Source organism: Mesoplodon mirus, assembly GCF_964341445.2.
Source record: "Mesoplodon mirus genome assembly, contig: SUPER_3_unloc_2, whole genome shotgun sequence".
In the NCBI taxonomy this organism is placed as follows: domain Eukaryota; kingdom Metazoa; phylum Chordata; class Mammalia; order Artiodactyla; family Ziphiidae; genus Mesoplodon; species Mesoplodon mirus.
This window is the reverse complement of record NW_028295808.1, coordinates 3,187,702-3,206,741: the sequence shown is the minus strand read 5'-3', so window position 1 is coordinate 3,206,741 and position 19,040 is coordinate 3,187,702. Positions and strand designations below refer to the sequence as shown.

Below are 19,040 nucleotides of genomic sequence, written 5' to 3'. Positions count from 1 at the left end.
GCCATATATATATATATATATATATATATATAACTCCAAGTATTCCAAAGTTACAGAACACTTATCTACCATAACTCAAAAAGGAGCACACAAACTTGAATAGAAAATAAACATGTAAAAGGTCATAAATAAACCACAATATAACCTGCTCCACATAATATACTGACTGCAGTGTCCTGAGCCTCTCCCATCCTTAGGTAGCCAGAAATTACAACAAAATAATACTTTTCACTTTTGGAAGCCACACTATCTCTCATACCAACCAACCAATTACTTCCTTAGAGAGAATAGGAAATTAACCTGAATATCATAAAATATATCTATCTATATATATATAAATACTGATGTAGAATCTTTGTTTAAAGACAATAACTTCGATAACAGAGGGAACTTTACCACTGCAGGCTTCAGATAACCTCTATATTTCTCAAAGTTCATGCTAAATCATAAAATGCCATATTGTGTCTGAAGCTATTTTATCCATAGTCCATTTTCTTAAATGGACTAGCAAAGCAGTAAATACTGAGGAACATTTTGGCTCCCAAATCCTAAAGCCATTCTGATTATGCCTGGGTCATCATGGGGACATCATCGGAACTACCAGAGGACTGGCAGAAATACCAGTGTCCTGGCCAGCTTATAAATTAGAAATTATACAGAATCCAAGTTTATTTTTTTGTTAAGTAATTCCTATGAGGTTTTTGGGATGTCAATGTAAAGTCCTTTCATGTGTAATGTTTATCCATAAAATAGGGAACAATGCCAATCCCCGTCATAAATACTTTCACAATCTGACACAGAAAATCCACTGTAGGGCATAGGACCTGCAAATAGGATATGAATCACACACATCCATCCACTCATTCAGACAATCCACAAATATTCATTTTTAAGTCTACTATATGCCAATAATGTACCGGGCTCTAAGATGCTAAACCATGCTAAATGCTGAAACAGACATACTCAGTTCTGGCCCTCCTGGAACTTATGACCTACAGAAGTGCCTTCATTGTAAATGGTCAGGACTCAGCCGATGCTATTATCATCAGCAGGTGACCAAATGATAGAGCTTGCTTTCTAAACAAGCTCCACACTCTTTGCTTTCAACATTTTTGCTTTCCTTCAAGCCACATAATCCAGTGGTCAGTTTCTCCCAGTTAGTGAGGTTTGGGGAAAATGTACCCAGTGAACAATTCCTTGTGGCCTCACTCTTTCCTCACACTCTCCTCTGTGCTCTTGAGCTAAAGAGACCTGGATTCAAGTCACTTGCTCTAACCTTATTATTTTAAAATAGGGCTGCTCCTGCTTTGAGGATTTCCACGGGATCAACACAGTAGCAAAGCAGCACTGAATCAGAAGCAGGTACATTTCAAAATGACAGCTCTAAAAATATCCACTCTCCTTTTGTTCTCCTCCTATCCCTTTGCTCTGAACACCTCTGCTCTGAGGCTTTGCCTTTACCCTTCTCTGATTACTGCTCCAAAAGGGTTTCCAAGAACCGGGAGTATTTATGGTTTCACTTGCTCCCAAGTCCTTGGTGGAAAAGGATGCTTGCTTTCTGATTCTTACTAATTCCACACTCACATTGTTAACACAAAAATCATCACTTAAAAAAAATTTCCTCAGCTTCATATTTCATCTGGGCCAACACTGAAAGAATATTTTCAAAGAAACAATATCCTCTCTCCTTTGCTCTTCTGAGTTTCACGTTTTTACCTCCAGTCTCATTTTCAACCCTTATTATGGGATGCATCACCAAAATAGAAGAAAGTTCTTTCTGCTTTCCCTGTACCAGCCAATCATTCTACTTTGTTCTGTCTCTAACGAACAGAATGCGAAATCAACACAAAGCCTGATTATGCGACCTCTTCCAAGGGAAAGGCCTGAGAGTTGTCTATTTACTAATGAAGCTCAGTGTGTATTAAGGGTTGACTGAAGCAATCATCAGGAATTTTCGTCCCTTAAATTAGTGTTTTCCACCAGATGCACATCGTTCATTTCAGATAATATAACTTTTAAGTTCAGGATACAACTGGACAAAAGAAAAGAAAAAAAGTAACCAACACAACATTTGCAGTAATAACACAGTAACAGCTATCATCCTTCCCTGAGGAATTCAGCCTACTTTATGGACACAATTTAATACAAACTCATAAGAAAGCTAACAAAGCCCAAAACCACTTCACAAGAGTGTAGAGAGGTAAAGGTCAAAACTTATTACTGCCAGGCCCAGCAGACAATGACACCTACCGGAAAGAGCACAGGACGGGAAAACCTGGAAGCCTGTGTTCCAGTTTCGGTTATTCCTGTAAGCATTGGTATGATCTGAGTGAACTCAGCCTGCCCTGCTTTTTCCGTTTATAAAAACCTACATCATCCTCTCATTAGAATGAAATGCCGCATCTGAAAAGTTGCAGATCTCTTTAGGAAAGAAACAAAACTCATGTTTCTAACCAAAATGGAATAATTCAGTCAATGGAGACATAATAAAAATCTGCCATAAAGCAACTGTTTACTTGAAATCTATCTTTTGTGGTGTATTTATATGGGTAAGGAGTGTAAGGATATCATAAGTAGAGTTACCAATTCTTCCAGAAATCAAGGTCATTGAGTTCAGATTTCAACTTTGACCTTGACCCAGGCTTACAGAGATGTAACATGTGCCAATACCTCATATCCACCATACATGGGAGAAACAAGGTATGCAGACAGATCTTCTTCTAAGTATCCCATATGTAGTGGTTTTAATACAGGGTCTCAGATTCGTTGCCATTCTTCACATCCAGATGTGGGCATTTCCCCTTGAATTTGGGCAGGCTTTCCGTGGCCTCAAACAATAGAGCAGGGGTCAGTAAATTATGGCTGGTGGGCCAAATCTAGGCCTCTACCGGCTTTTATAAATGAAGCTTGATTGGAACACAGCTATGTTCCTTAGTATATGTATTGTTTGTGTCTGTTTTCACATCACAGCAGCGGAGCTAAGTAGTTTCAAAAGAGACTGTATGGCGTGTAAAGCCTAAAATATTGACCGTCTGACACTTTATGGAAAAAGGTCTCCAACGCCTGCAATAGTATAAAGTGATGCTATGTAACATCTAAGACTAGGTCATAAAAGGTCATGCAGCTTTTGCATGATTCTCCTGGAATGCTTCAACCCTGAACACTCATTCTTGGGATACTCTATCTTGAATCCTAACTACCACGTTATGAGAAGTCCAAGCCACATGGGCAGACATTTATAGGCACTCCAGGCAACAGTCCTTGTTGGGCCCAGTCTTCAAGTCATCCCATCTCAAGGGCCAGACATGTGAATTAAAATTATCTAGATGATTGCAGCCCCAGCCATTTGAATCCTCATGAGCTGAGGTTTCAGACATCAGTCACAGAGTAGAGACAAGCCATCTCCTCTGTGTACTGTTTGAATTGCTGACCCACAGAATCTGGGCACATATTACAATTTTTGTTTATTTCACCACTAAGTTTGGACTTCTTTATTATGTAGCAATAGATAACTACAGCACTGTGTCTGTACACAGGAGATCTACATTTCACAGAGCACATACTTTTATTTATTTATTTATTTATTTGCTTTAAAACAAATTTAATCAGTTATACATATACATATGTTCCCATATCCCCTCCCTTTTGCGTCTCCCTCCCTCCCTCCCTATCCCACCCCTCCAGGCGGTCACAAAGCACCGAGCTGATCTCCCTGGAGCACATACTTTTAGATGTGAATGTTGACTGCTCAATTTCTAAGAAGAACGTATACACAAATATAGGTACAAAATATTTATGTATATGTTAATATTAGACCTATATAAACTAATCTATATTATCCATAAAATGAGGGGCCCTTGATAATGGCTAACATTTCTTTTCAGTATTTATTGTATTCCAAGAACTGATAAATTCTTGCATTGTATGAATTTTCTCTTTTAACCCTCATAGCAACTCGCTGAGAGAAGTAATGTTATCTCTATATTATAGATGAGAAAACTGAGGCAGACACAGATAACATGCTCAAGAGTACTCAACAAGTAAATTTTAGAGTCAAGATTTGAACCCAAGTTCTCAAGGTTTAGATCCCTTACTCTTAGTCACCGAGCTATATACTGAGTAAGGAGATGAAAGCTGAAGCCATTACCTCATGCTCAAGAAGTTAGACAGAAACTTAGTAGGCATGGTTGAAAGAAAACAGGACTTGGAGTCGTAAGTCCAGAGCCTGAGTTATGAAATGAATTCTCCTCTCATCTAGATATAGGTTTGTTTTTAGAAAATGAAAAAGATCACTGCATATTTTGATGGTTAATTTCTGTACTTAATGATTACAAAAGAATGGAATTTTACCAGGGAGCTATTTTGCAATGACCTAACTTATTGATTCAAAATCAAACCTTTATTATAAATTCTTGATTCAAAAGCAAATCTTTATTAAGTCTCCGTTGCATCAGAAGTCTTTCCCATTCTTCATTTCTTTTAAAACCCTTTCCTGTCTACTCTTGGCCAAAGCTTGAAGCCTAATTTAACATTTGGAAATAAAATAATGAAATAGTCATAACACAGTAATGCCAATGCCTACTGAAATGGAAGCTCTAAATAATTTTTCCGATAATTTAGGAAATTAAAAATATTTACATCATAGATGCAAAGAGAGAAGTTACTTGTGTAATAAAATAAATGGTGAGACAAAAAGTTTCTGGTCAAGTAGATTTGTTTAAATATGAACACTAATTTGAGCTCTATCCCGGTGCTAAAACCCAGTGACAGGTTGCATACAGTTTCTAAAGGGATAGTTCAGTGCATTGGGTCAAATTCATGCCATAAAATGTGGTATTATTAGTAGTACTAGAAGACAGAGTGTGACTGTCTTCTTTGGGAAATAGATAAAGACCCCAAGATAGACAATATCAAGGACAAGTTATGTAGAAGAAGATATTATCTCAGTCCTTGGAACATGTCATCCAGGATTGAACAAGAGGTAGATTTATTATGAAGTACATGAAGCCAGAGACAGTAAGCAATGAGTGGTAGTTGGTTAAAATAGACAGGTTTTAGAAGTAGAGGCAAGGATGTAGAAAACAAACTTAGGGTTACCAGGGTATTGTGGTGGGGAGGCTAAATTGGGAGATTGGGGCTGAAATATACACACTGCTATACATAAAATAGATAACTAATAAGAACCTGTTCTTCTTATTAGCACAGGGAACTCCACTCAGTACTCTGTAATGGGCTATTTGGAAATCACTCTAAAAAAATAAAAGTGGATATATGTATATGTATAACGGATTCACTTTGCTGTACACGTGAAATTAACACAACACTGTAAATCAACTATATTCCAATAAAATATTTTTTAAAAAATAGGTTTTAAGAACCATAGTCAGGGAGCAGTGTGGATTGGAAAGACCTGGCAAGAAATATTTCTGCATCCTCAGACAATGTTCCCCAAGCTGGCTATTGCAAGGGTGAGCATTTAAGAGATCTTTGACCTAAGGAGGACAGGAGATTAACAATCAACCCCAATGTGCATGAATTATTCTCCTCTGTGTTATCAGAAATCAGATGGCATCCTAGAGCAAGGGTCAGCATATCTTTTCTGTAAAGGGTCAGATAGGAAATATTTTGGATTTTGTGTACCATACCTCTCCGTTGCAACTGCCTATCTGCTGCTGTAGCACAGAAACAGCCATGCACTATATGTTAATGAATGGGTGTGGCTGTGTTCAAGCAAAATGTTATGTACAAAACCAGGAGTCAAGCGAGATCTGATCAGTGGGCCAGAGTTTGCGGACCCCAGTTCTGGGTCAGTGTTCACAGCTGAATGAGTCATGAGGCCTTAAGTTCCAGTTCTCATTGTACTACTTTCTACCTGGGTGAACTTGGGTTCATCCTTTTATTTATATGGGCCACTATATTAGTCAAGCTTCTCCAGAAAAACAGAACCAACAGCATGTGTATACAATGTGCCCATATATATTGATAGATCTAGATCTAGATATCAATATTGATACCTAGATCTATATCCACATCTATATAAAGATAGAGAAAGAGAGAGAGAGATTTTAAACAATTGGTTCACACAATAATAGAGGCTTGGTCAATTCAAAATCTGCAGGTTAGGCTGTCTAGAGACTCTAGGAAGAGTTGCAGTTCAATTTCTGTAAGTCTTCTGGCAGAATTCCTTTTTGCGACAGGGAGGTCAGTCTTTGTTTTATTAAGAGCTTCAACTGATTGGATGAGGCGCACCCATACTATGGAGGATAATCTGCTGTACTCAAAGTCCAACACCAATTTAAATATGAATTTCATCCAAAAACACCATCACAGAGACTACCCTGGTGGCACAGTGCTTAAGAATCTGCCTGCAAATGCAGGGGACACAGGTTTGAGCCCTGGTCTGGGAAGATCGCATGTGCCGTGGAGCAAATAAGCCCGTGCACCACAGCTACTGAGCCCGTGTGCCTAGAGCCCATGCTCTGCAACAAGAGAAGCCACCGCAATGAGAAGCCTGCACACCACAACAAAGAGTAGCCCTCGCTTGCTGCAAGTAGAAAAAGCCCACGTCTGACAACGAAGACCCAACGCAGCCAAAAATATCAATAAATAAATAAATAAATAAATAAAAATTGTAAAAAACACGAAAACACCATCACAGAAATATCCAGAATAATATCTGACCAAATAACCGGGCATGGTGGCCCAGACAAATTGACATAGAAAATTAACCACCTAAGACATAGTTTTGTGATCTTTTACTGAGAAATTTGACTTATCTGAACTATTTTGATAACTAGAAGATACCTTCTAGAGGTAACACCCTCAGGTTTTTACATGGTAGGCAGCAGAGGGAAAGAGCCCATTTGTCCAGTCAGATGACACCTAAAGGATAAAATTCTGTCTTCTCTTTCCAACCCACAAGGATGAATGCCAAAAATACATCACTTATATCTGCTTTAGCTAACATAGGATAGGCCTGGAACAGACCTATGCTCCCAGTAAGCCTCATGAAATGCTATTTCATTAAGGGGAGACTTTACTTGCTAAGATTAGAAGCAAAAGAGAGTGGTGGATGAAACACTGCCCAAGGATATAAGTTCATGCAAGGAAGCAGGAGAGAGAATGGGTATCCGAAGATGTGCACTCTAAGCCAACACTAATTCCACAGCATCAGGTTATAATTCAGGGAGCACAACTGCTGGGTTTTTTTTCCCCCTCTTTTTTTCCCCCAAAGAGGGACAAATCAAGCATACTGACAAAGGAAGAGCATTAGTTACCACAGATAAATTCCTTTTTAGAGGTGATCTCGCAAATAATTTGGCTCAGTGTAGACTATGATTTGGTTCCAAAAACCATAAGCTAGAGCATTTCATTCCAGGTCCCTCCTCAAATATCCATGATAGGTAGAAATTTGGCATCAGTAGTTCTTGAAATCTCCCCAGGTGATTATAATATGCAACCAGGGCTGAGAATCTGGAGATGTAGAGAGAATTTAAATTCAACTTTAGTTAAACAGTAAAACAAGCTCTGACTCTACTGGCTGGAGCTAGAAAAGGGATATGCATTTACTGGGATGAGAAGATAAAGAAAACCAGGGAGTAAATCAAATGCTTTACACCTGTGCTTAGCTAATTGTTACTCAGATAATTCAGACAATCTTACAGCACCTGAACCCTGAAATTCCTTAGTTCTGTTTAAAAAAAAGTAAATCTTCAAGTAACTGAACTCTGAGAATCATGTAAATCATAAAGAAAAAGAAGAAATCTTATTTTTTGAATTAGTTGATTTCATATATACTGTTTCACATTCATGATGTTAACTAGTTAGCTTTCTTTCCATTTTATGTTTGAGGAAAGTAAGGCTTTAAAAATCTCAGTAATTTTCTCAAGGTCACTTGTTAAGGGTGTGGTAGGGAGCATAATGGCTCCTAAAAATGCCCTCACCCTAATCCCTAGAACCTATTAATATGTTACCTTACATGGTGAAGAGGACTTTGCAGATATGACTGAAGTTATAGACCTTGAGATAGAAAGATTATCCTGGATTACCTCATGGAACAAATCTAATTGCATGAGTCCTTAAAAGTAGAAAACAATTCCCAACTGTAGAAAGAGAAAGAGAGACATGTCCTAATAGAAGCAGAATCAGAGAGATTCAACATTTTGGGTTTTGTAGGTGGAGAAAGGGGACTCTGAGTCAAGGACTACAAGTGACCGCTGGAAGCAGATAAAGTCCAGGGAACAGAAACACCCCTAAGAGCCTCCAGAAAAGAATGTAGCTCTGCCAACACTTTTTTTTTCTTTTTTAACCATCTATATTGGAGTATAACTGATTTACAATGGTGTGTTAGTTTCTGCTTCATAACAAAGTGAATCAGCTATACGTATACATATATCCCCATATCTCCTCCCTCTTGCATCTCCCTACCACCCTCCATTCCCGATCGCAACCCTGTATGTGGACACAAAGCACAGAGCTGATCTCCCTGTGCTTTGCGGCTGCTTCCCACTAGCTATCTATTTTACATTTGGTAGTGTATATATGTCCATGCCACTCTCTCACTTCATCCCAGATTACCCTTCCCCCTCCCTGTGTCCACAAGTCCACTCTCTATGGCTGCATCTTTATTCCTGCCCTGCCCCCTAGGTTCTTCATAACCATTTTTTCTTTTTTTTCAGATTCCATATATCTGTGTTAGCATACGGTATTTGTTTTTCTCTTTCTGACTTACTTCACTCTGTATGACAGTCTCTAGGTCAATCCACCTCACTACAAATAACTCAATTTCATTTCTTTTTATGGCTAAGTAATATTCCATTGTATATATGTGCCACATCTTTATCCATTCATCTGTCGATCCTGCCAACACTTTTACTTTACTCAATTGAGACCAATGTCAGACTTGTAAGGTAATCAATTGACATTGTTTTGAGTCACTATATTTGTGGTAATTTGTATGAAAGCAATAAAAAACTATTACAGGGATCCTATAGGAGCCAGGCTATATATTTATACTTAAGTATTTCTGAAATGAATTTAACCTTGTGATTGACAGCAGCAGCAGCTTCCAAGGGATCCCACCACACACCTGAGGCAAACGCAGCCTAATACAAAGCAGTGACAGCAGCAGGTCACTGCCCCACACTTGGGGTAGAGGGGGACTCGATCTACTGTAGCAGCAGCATAGCCTGAATGGGAACCCATCCTCCTGTGGCACTAGTCCCATCAACATTAGTCTAATCTGCTAGCACCTGCTGCACCAACAGACCCAACATATACAAACCCTCCAACTCAGCAGCATTAAGTGAGCCAGACTCAGTGTTTCCTGAAACTCATATCCAATGGCACTGGAAAGCCCAGATATCACCTAATGTTATGAAAACATAAAAAAAAAACAATAACAGAAGACTGGGAGCTTCAGAAAGAAAAGGGGAACAATGGAATGGGTGAAAACAAATGGGGTATATATAAGAGACTATCATTAGCCTCATGAGTTTCTTAAATACTATCCGATGGTCAAAGCAAATATTATGACACCATCTGATGTGGTTCTCAATGTAGAGAAAGGAAATACTACAGAAAATCATACTTTAAAACTGGGGAATATTGAGACTAAATGGAAGTAAAATTTTGGAACTTCACTTGAAGTAATAAAACACTGATTCCAGTAGGCTATGGTAAGTTACATATGTATACTGTGATGCCAAAAGCAACCACTAAGAAAACTATACAAACAGTATACACAAATGATTATAAATAAATTAAATTAAAATGGACTTATTAAAAAATGTTTAAGTAACCCACCAGGCAAAATAAGAGAAACACAGGATTGAGAAACTAAGGTAAAAGACAAAACAAAAAATAAAATGGTAGACCTAATCTTTAACATAGCAATAATTACCTTAACTGTAAATGATCTAAATAACCAAGTCAAAGACAGAGATTGGAAGAGTAGATTAAAAATTCACAAGCATGATCCAACTATATACTGTCTATAAGAAGTTTACTTTAAACATCATGATATAGGGAGTTCAAAGTAAAAGGAAGATAATGATATATCATGTGAACGTTAATCAGAAAAAGTAGGAATGGCTATATTAATATCAGATAAAGTAGACTTAAGAGCAAAGGAAATTATTAGGGGCAAACAGGGTCATTACATAAAGATAACAGGAATAATCCACCTAGATGACCTATTGATACTAAATGTGTGTGCACCAAACAACAGAACTTCAAAATACATGAAGCAAACACTGAAAAAGTAGTAAAAGGAGAAAATTTTAAATCCACAATTATTATTTGAGACTTCAGCACAGCAATTTATAGAACTACCAGAGAGAAAAATCAGCAAGAATATGGAAGAAATGAAAACATCATCAATCAATAGGATATAACTGACATTTAAAGAACACACTCAGTAACAGCAGAATACATATTCAAGTGTCCATGGAATATTCACTCATATACTATATACTGGGCAATAAAAAGAACCTTAGCAGATTTAAATCGTAATGTGCCTAAGTGTTGGATGCTAAGACTCAGAGATTTTCTTATTTCTTTCATTTATATATTCATAAAAAAATTAGCAGATTTAAAAGAATTAAAATCATAGAGTATGTTCTCTAGCCATAATGGAATCAGACTAGAAATCAATAACAGAAAGACAACAGGAAAATCTTCAATCATGTGAAAACTAAACATCACAATTCCAAATAACTCATGGGTAAAAAAGACAGCAGCAAGGAAATATTTTTTAATGCATAGAATAAAAGAAAATGGAGATATAACAGATCAAAGTTTGCAGAATGAACTGAAAGCAATGCTGAAAGGGAAGTTTATAGCACTAAATTGGGAAAGAAAGTATTTCAAAGCAATAATCTAATTTTCTATATTACAACAGTAAAATAGGAAGAGGAAAAATCACTAAACAAGCAGAAAGAAGGAAATAATAAAGATGAAATAGAAATCCATGAAACTGAAAACAGGAAAATAGGGGGGAAAATCAATGAAACAAAAGGCTGGTTCTTGGAAATAAACAATCTAATCAATAAAGATCTAGCAAGACTGATAAAGATAAAAAGATGGATGGCACAAATCACAGATATCAGAAATGCCACCAGGGATACCATGACATATCCTGCAGGTTAATAAGGGACAAGATGTTATGAACAAGTCTACACTATAAATTCAAAAATGTAGATGAAATGGGCCAATGCTTCTACACTCAAAACTACCAAAACTCAGCCAAGATGAAATAGATAATCTCAATTTTCCTGTAACCATTAGAAACACTGGTTTTTCATTTAAAAACTCCCAAAAGGAATATTCAGGCTTAGATGTTTCACTTTTACCCAAGACATAAAGAATTAACACCAATTTTACATGATTTGATAAGAAAGAGAAGTAGAAGGAACAGTTCCTAATTAAATTTATGAAGCCAGTATTACCTTGATACCAAAACCGGACAGGGATAGTATAGAAAGAAGAAAACTACAGACCAATATTTTTTATGAAATTGGCTGTAAAAATCCTCTGCCAAATATTAGCAAATTAAATCCAGAGATATATAAAAAGAATAATATACCATGACCAAGTGGCATTTATTCTAGTTATGCGAAGTTGGTTAAATATTTGAAAATCAAACAATGTTATCCACCATATCCAATAGATTAAAGGGAAAAGTCATGTGATCCTATCCAATAAGGCAGAGAAAGCACTTGACAAAATCCAATCCCATTCATGATTGTAAAAAAAGAAGAAAAAAGAACTCCAAGCAAACTAGGAATAGAAAAGGAACATACTGAAACTCATAAAGATGATCTACAAACAACCTATACCGACATTATATTTAACTGTGAAAGACTGAATGCTTTCTCTGTAAGATCAGAAACAAGGCACGGATATCTGCTCTCACCACTTTTATTAAATATATTACTGGAGGTTCTAGTAAGAAAATAAGCAAAAATAAATAAATACATAAATTTAAATGTTAAAGTTTTAAAAAGTTCATTTAAAAGATAAAAGGACTATTCCTACTATGTTGAATAGGAAGGAATATATCCTACTGAATGTTGAAGAGTAATATATCCTATTATATTGCCTAAGGAAAGGTAAAACTGTCTGTGTCTGAAGAGGAGATGATAATCTAAATGGAGAAAATACCAAGGAATCCACAAAAAGCTTGAGAAATAATATTAGTTTGTAAATGTTTTAGAGTACAAGATCAACACAGTTTTATCACATTATATATTAATAACAAATGTGTAGAAGCTTAAATTAAAATATGTGATGCCATTTACAACTGACCTAAATAAATACTTAAATACAAGCCCAATAAGACATTTATAGGACCTCTATACTGAAAATTACAAAATGCTGATGAAGAAAAATTTTAAAGTCCCAAACAAATAGGGAGACATACCTTGTTCATGGATTAGAAAACACAACATAATAAAGATGTCAATTCTCCCCAAGTTAAGAGGCTTAACACAATTACTCTTAAAATGCCCTCAAGGTTTTTGCGGATATAGACAAGCTTTTTCTAAGATTTGTATGGTAAGAAGAGGCTGAAGAATAGCTAAAACAATTTGTAAAGGAAGATTAAAATGGGAGGAATTAATCCACCCAATTTCAAGACTTCGCAGTAATTTTGGAGGGTAGATACATAGATCAATGGAATGGAATAGAGAACCCAGAAATAGACTGACATAAATACATTTAACCTGTTTTGCAGCAGTGCAAAAGCTATCAAGGAAGAGTAGACATTTCAAAACATGGTACTGAAACAGTTGGACATCCCTCGACAAAAACAAACAAAAAATGAACCTTAACCTAAACCTCCACACCTTACACAAAAATTAAATCAAAGTGGATCATAATCTTAAATGTAAAAGCAGGACATTTTTAGAAAAAGAAATAGGAGAAGATCTTTGGCATCTAGAACTAGGTGAATAATTCTTAGACTTGACACAGAAAGTATGATCAATAAAAGCAAAAACTGATAAATTGGATCTCATCAAAATGAGTTAAAAATGCTTCATAGATGATCCTTTTAAGTGGATGAAAACTCAAATTACACAGTGGGAAAACATATTTGAAAATCCCACATGAGACAGATGACTTGTGTCTATAATATACAAAGAACTCTCCAAACAACTTAAAAAAATCCAACTAGAAAATAGGCAGAAGACAGGAACAGACATTTCATGGAAGAGAATATACACATGGCAAAGAAGCACATGAAAAGATGCTCAACATCATTAGCATTAGGGAAATGCAAATTAAGACCATAATGAGATATCAGAGAATAACTAAAATTATAGTGACAACATCAAATGCTGGTGAGTACGTAGAAAAGTTATATCACGTTACTGGTGGGAAAATAAAATGGTTTAGCCACTCTGAGAAACAGCTTGACAGTCTCTTTTAATCCTAAAAGTAGATTCACCCTACAACGCAGTAATTGTACTCTTGAGCATTTATCCAAAAGAAACAAAAACTTAATTAAGTTCCCACAGAAACTTACACATAAATGTTCAGAGCAGTTTTATTTATAATAGCCCAAAACTGGCAACTACCCAAATGTCTTTCAATGGATGAATGTTGAAACAAATTGTGATAAAATCTTATGATAGAATACTACCAAGCAACAAAAAGGAACAAATTATTAATATATGCAAAAATTGAAATGAACTTCAAGGGAATGATGCTGAAGAAAACATTTTTAAAAGCCAATCTCCGAAGATTAAGTAATTCATGATTATGTTTACATATTATTCTTAAAATAACAATACTGTGGAGATGGAGAACAGATTAGAAGTTGCCAAGGGTTAGAGATGGGGGTAGAAGGTACAGTGGGGAAACTTTGTGAGGTTTTTGTGGTCCCAGTACAAATAATACAGCACTCTTGGTTTTAATCCCTAAAGATGTTTAAAAACAATTGCTAATAAGAGGTGTCCAGATATTTAGCAATGGCAGCAGATTACAGGTATAGCTCCCCAACATGACAACTTCAAAAGAGATTGTACTAATTCAATGCATATGTTAATTTTAAAAAGGCCAGTCACAGTACTTAAATGGTATATATCTTAACGATATTATTCTAAGTATCTAGCTATACCAGATGGACTAGCAGGATTTTCTGTACATTCAATCTTATTTAAGACAGTAAATCTTATAATAAGAGAGTTAAAAAAAGAAAAAGAAAAAACAACAAACCTCAACTACAGTTGGATATTCTCATAGGAAGATGAGGGGAAAAAAGTAGCAGTGGTTCAAAAGCTTAAGCAGTGGCACCTAAATTTGGCTGCATATTAGAATCATCTGAAGCACTTTTTAAAAACCCTCACACTGACTGTTGGTCATCCTAGACCAATAAAATAACTTTAAATCTGCTCAGACGATGCCAGTGTCTAGCCAGAACTGAGAACCAGCGGACTAAGCAGAAGGGGATGTTTCTACAAAGATTTCTTAACAATAAGTCCTTTCACCCAATCAGATTTACCTTCCCACAAAGGGGTAAAGAAGGCTAGATGTTGTCCATACTTGCTTCGCTTTAATTAGCACTTGTGACTTGCCCAAATCCTAGATCATGTTTCCCCTAAATTTCATGTTATTCCCTAAGTTTTTCAAATCCAGGGCTAAGGGGTTTGCCAGGATGAGATTTTAAGTGTTCACACAGGGGAGGTCCCTGGCAAACCAGGAAAGCGGTCACTCTACAATGAATTGTAAAGCATCCTAAATAACCCTGCCACTGCCCCCAGACACTAGTCTGTGCCAACCAGTGGAGAAAAGGCATTCTCCATTACTACCACGGCAAATGCTGCTGTACTTGCCTTGGCTACTCCCTATCTTTTCCAGGCGTCACTCCCCTTCACCTGCTGGTGGACGCTTTGGCAGCTGACAATGCAGATATTTTCAAACTTTAAGGTGAATAAAAGTCATCTGGAGGGCCAGTTATAACAGAGATCACTGAGCCCCACTAGAGTTGCTGATTCCATAGGGCTGGGATAGGGCCCTAAAACTTGAATATCTGACACATTATCAGGGGACGCTGGTAAAGCTGGTCAGGTTGTTACCGAATGCAGGTTCGTGTGTCTGAAGCACAGTGAGGCCAGACAAACCTAAAGGTTGGAGTGTGGAGAAGAGAAAGGTTTATTGCAGGATCGAGTAAGGAGAGGGGTGGTCCGTATTCCAAAACCCCTGAAATCTCCAAAGGATTTCAGCAAAGCATTTTTAAGGGCCAGGTGAGGGAGGGACATCCCAGGGCATGTGATCAGCTTGTGCACAATCCTCTGATTGGCTGATGTTGAGGCCACAAGGCAGGTAACATTATCCATCCTTAGGTGCCAGAAGGTCTGGGGGCTACGTGCTCATGATCATCAAGGAGTTCATTTCTTCCATTGGGTGGTGGTTTTTAGCATCTGAAAACTCAAGAAATATGCCCGAGATACTATTATCTGAGTACTTCAGAGAGAAACTACAATAGAGGATATGGGGGATGAGTCTGTCCTAGGAAGGCCCCATAGGGTACTGCTTGGTTACAAGATGACCATACTTTGAGAACCACTGCTCTAGTGGCTTGGCATGTTAAGAAAGTAATGGAAGAATCCCTTCCCAGATCTAGATTCTAGTATCACCAGCTATTTTGGTGGGGGGAAGGGTAAGTTTTGTCCTTGCTTGGACTTCTTGTTCATTTATATCAAAGCCTATTTGAGGCAGTGCGTTCGGCAGTCCTGCAGATCTGTCTTTGCTTCAACAGTGTTTGGAATGAACAGACCCAGGGACGCTCCTTGCTCCAGCCCCTGACCACCCTCCAACCTTTCTTCCTTTCGCAACCTTTGGAATCAGACACTCAGCTATCCTCAGCCTCCAGGACAGGCCAACACCATTTTTTGAGCTTAGCTCCTTATCACTGATCAACCACGAGTTCCCAGGTTCCTCAGAATTATTCCACCGAGGTGGAGGCCGCTGTCCACCGCCTGTTCAACATGCATCTGTGGACACTTACCTCTCTCTGAGCATCTATTTCGACAGCAACAATGGGACTCTGGACAGTATGGGCCACATTTTTCGCCAACTGGCTGAGGAGAAGTGTGAGGGCGCCCAGCGCCTCTTGAAAATGCAAAACCAGTGCTGCGGCCGCGCCCTCTTCCAGGATGCGTGGAAGCCTTCTCAGGATGAGTGGGGTAAAACCCAGGATGCTGTGGAAGCCGCCATTCTTAGGGAGAAGAATCTGAACCAGGCACTATCGGATCTGCGCGCCCTGGGTCCTGCCCTTGCAGACTCCCAGCTCTGTGACTTCCTGGAGAGCCGCTTCCTGGAGGAGCAGGTGAAACTCATCCAGAAGATGGGCGACCACCTGACCAACCTCCGCAGGCTGGCTGGTCCGCAGGCTGTGCTGGGCGAGTATCTCTTTGAAAGGCTCACCCTCGAGCCAAACAGGAGTCTCTGAAGTCCAGCCGCGTCTGAGGAGACCCTCTGGCGTCAGAGCTTCTGCCTGAAGCCCCGCTCTGCAGCCACTAGGCAGCTTTGTAACCGCCCTGGAGCCCTCTCCCAAGCCTTGGACCAAATGGAAACAGTAACGCTTTTTGCAGAAGGAAAAAAAAGCCTATTTGAAATACAAAGAGAATAAAGCGAAAAAAAGAAATATATACATATATTCACGTTCTTTTAACATATGAATTGCCCCACTTTATCTGTGTGAAATAAGTTTGTTCCCATTATTGGGCTGGTTCTCAAGCTTTGCTGCTCGTTTGAATTACCTAAAGAGCTTGGAAGAAAAACATTGGTGTCTGGGTCCCAGCCCCAGAGATTTTGATTCAGTAGGTCTAGGGAGGAGCCTGGGCACGGGGAGGTCTCAGAGTTCCCCAGGTGATTCTAATGTGCAGCAACTTTGTGAACCACCTCTTGGCTTCAATGCAGCTAGTCATCAGATATTAAATCTAAGACACATGGACTACTAGTGCGTGAGCTCTGTTGCTAGGTGTATTCCATTTTCTTCCTCCTGGAAGATTCGTGCCAGGGAAAATGATTGATAGTTGTGTTACTTCTCTGAAATGGATGGAAATTTCCAATTAGCGTGAACAGGGGAGGGTGAATGGGTGAATGCAATAAGGTGTATCATTTACGTATTGCCCTATGTGTATGGCTAGAAGCTTTTGCAACTGAGGTCTGCCCTACTTTTCATGCTGATGGTAATGCTTGTCCTCCTAATGCAGCTGTAAACCTTATAAGCCCATAGGTAGACAGCATCACAAAATATTTACCCCTCCCCACTGGCCCACTCTCAAGCTTCACTCCCCTTCCCCAGTACACAAATGTACATCAATGCGCTTGAGACCAATATCAACATACTGACCTTCAATTCTTCTACTCTGCAGCTTCCCTCTTATCAGGAGATGTCAGCATTTAGTGCAAGGACAAATGCTTGCCTCTTGAGGAGTAATGTAGACAAAGCCTCCAAGAGACAAATAGGCCTCAGGGAGGGGGAAAAAGTCTTTCAAAAAGGTTGATGCCTAGAGGAGGCATTTTCAGTCATCTCAGCTTAGAGGTCAAATATCCAAAATTAAAAAGGTTAAAAAAAAGAAGAAGAAAGCAAGGAAGAAAAGAAGGAAACAATTTTCTTATCTCATAGTAATAAGGCAGTTTTCCTTAAAAAAAAGACTTAAGCCTTAAATTCTCTTTCCTAATCAAAATGTGCTTTTCCATCTTTAGACTATTCCTCTTATATCCTGTATTATTCATGATGTTTAATTCTTGAAATAGCACATGGCTGAAAACAGAAGCTAACCTCTTGTCCACTATGAATTAAATCTTCTTTTCCTAGGACCCGTCTACAATGTACAATTTGGGGTTGGCCAACATAATTATTTTCTCTGAAATACGTTACAGCATTTTGCCTTTTCAATATATAGTTATACAATACATTGTTAACACAACATATTTAATATAGTCAATATAGTAAATACAACTATAACACACATGATATGATGCCACTTTGGTGATTTTCTTCATCAATGTAATTCTGAAATTTGACAGTATAGTTTTCATATTCTAATGAGCTGAGTATTACCTTTGCAAGGATAGAAAAATAAAATAAATTCATAATATTTTTGTGTGGTTTGCCCCTGGGGTGGATTACCCTAATGGGGGGATATTTGAGCCTTTCCCCAAGTCATTAAAAATCCTCCAGCGAGCAGCCCCTTGTCCTCTCCAGGGAGTGGGGGGAAAGGATCTTTAATCATAATAATCCTGGGGGGAGAAATCTCGGAAATAAGACATCTGCTTCTGTGCCTTGTTGTTTTGCAGAATAGCAATGATTGCCTTAGCAGCTTCTATTGCCATATGTATACAATAAGTAAATGAACAGAAAATTGAATGAACGCATAAAAGAAGGATAAACCCACCCAGCTTAACAAACCCACTCTCTCACCTGCTGTGCCCCGAAACATGAAAGAAAGAATCACGGGATCATAAGGATTAATAAAATAACAGTCTCTGTTAACAATATTGACAGGAGGTATAAGGATAATTTGTCTGATGTGGGACCAACAGCTTAACTAACTGCTTAAATCTTTTTTTTAAGGGCAATTCATTCATTTATTGTTTAAAGATTGCAAGACAACATCTGAATTTTTGTAGCACAATTTAAATGTTTTACAGAGTAAAACAGAGTATAAGCAGAGTATAATAGCAAAAACAATTAGTTTCCAGTAATATCTATATCTCTATTCAGAATTAAGTCTTCCACAGACATGTAACCTGGAAACAAAAGCCTGTTACAATAAGCAAAGCTTCAACGGAGTGGCTACTTTTCGGGCCAGGGAAAGGTTCATCCCTATAGGAGGATGATGTGCTATGTAAAATGGCTGCAAGGTCACAGCCTTGAGGGCGTTGGAAGTCTAGTATCCTATTCCACATTAAGTAGTTCGGGGAACTTCAAACGTCCGTTCATCTGCAACCAAGCTGGCAACCTTTAACTGATATTTCAAGCAGGTAAGAAATAAATGAAAAGAAATCCCTACATTGATGTTCCTTGA

The 19,040-nt window shown here is 38.1% G+C and overlaps 1 pseudogene across 1 annotated transcript; it reads left to right on the top strand.

Moving 5' to 3' along the window:
• The first annotated feature begins 2,239 nt into the window (after positions 1–2,239).
• Positions 2,240–16,535, top strand: LOC309801715 (ferritin light chain-like; annotated as a pseudogene). The gene is made up of 2 exons: positions 2,240–2,308; positions 15,936–16,535. The product of its transcript is annotated as a ferritin light chain-like (transcript).
• The last annotated feature ends 2,505 nt before the right edge of the window (positions 16,536–19,040 follow it).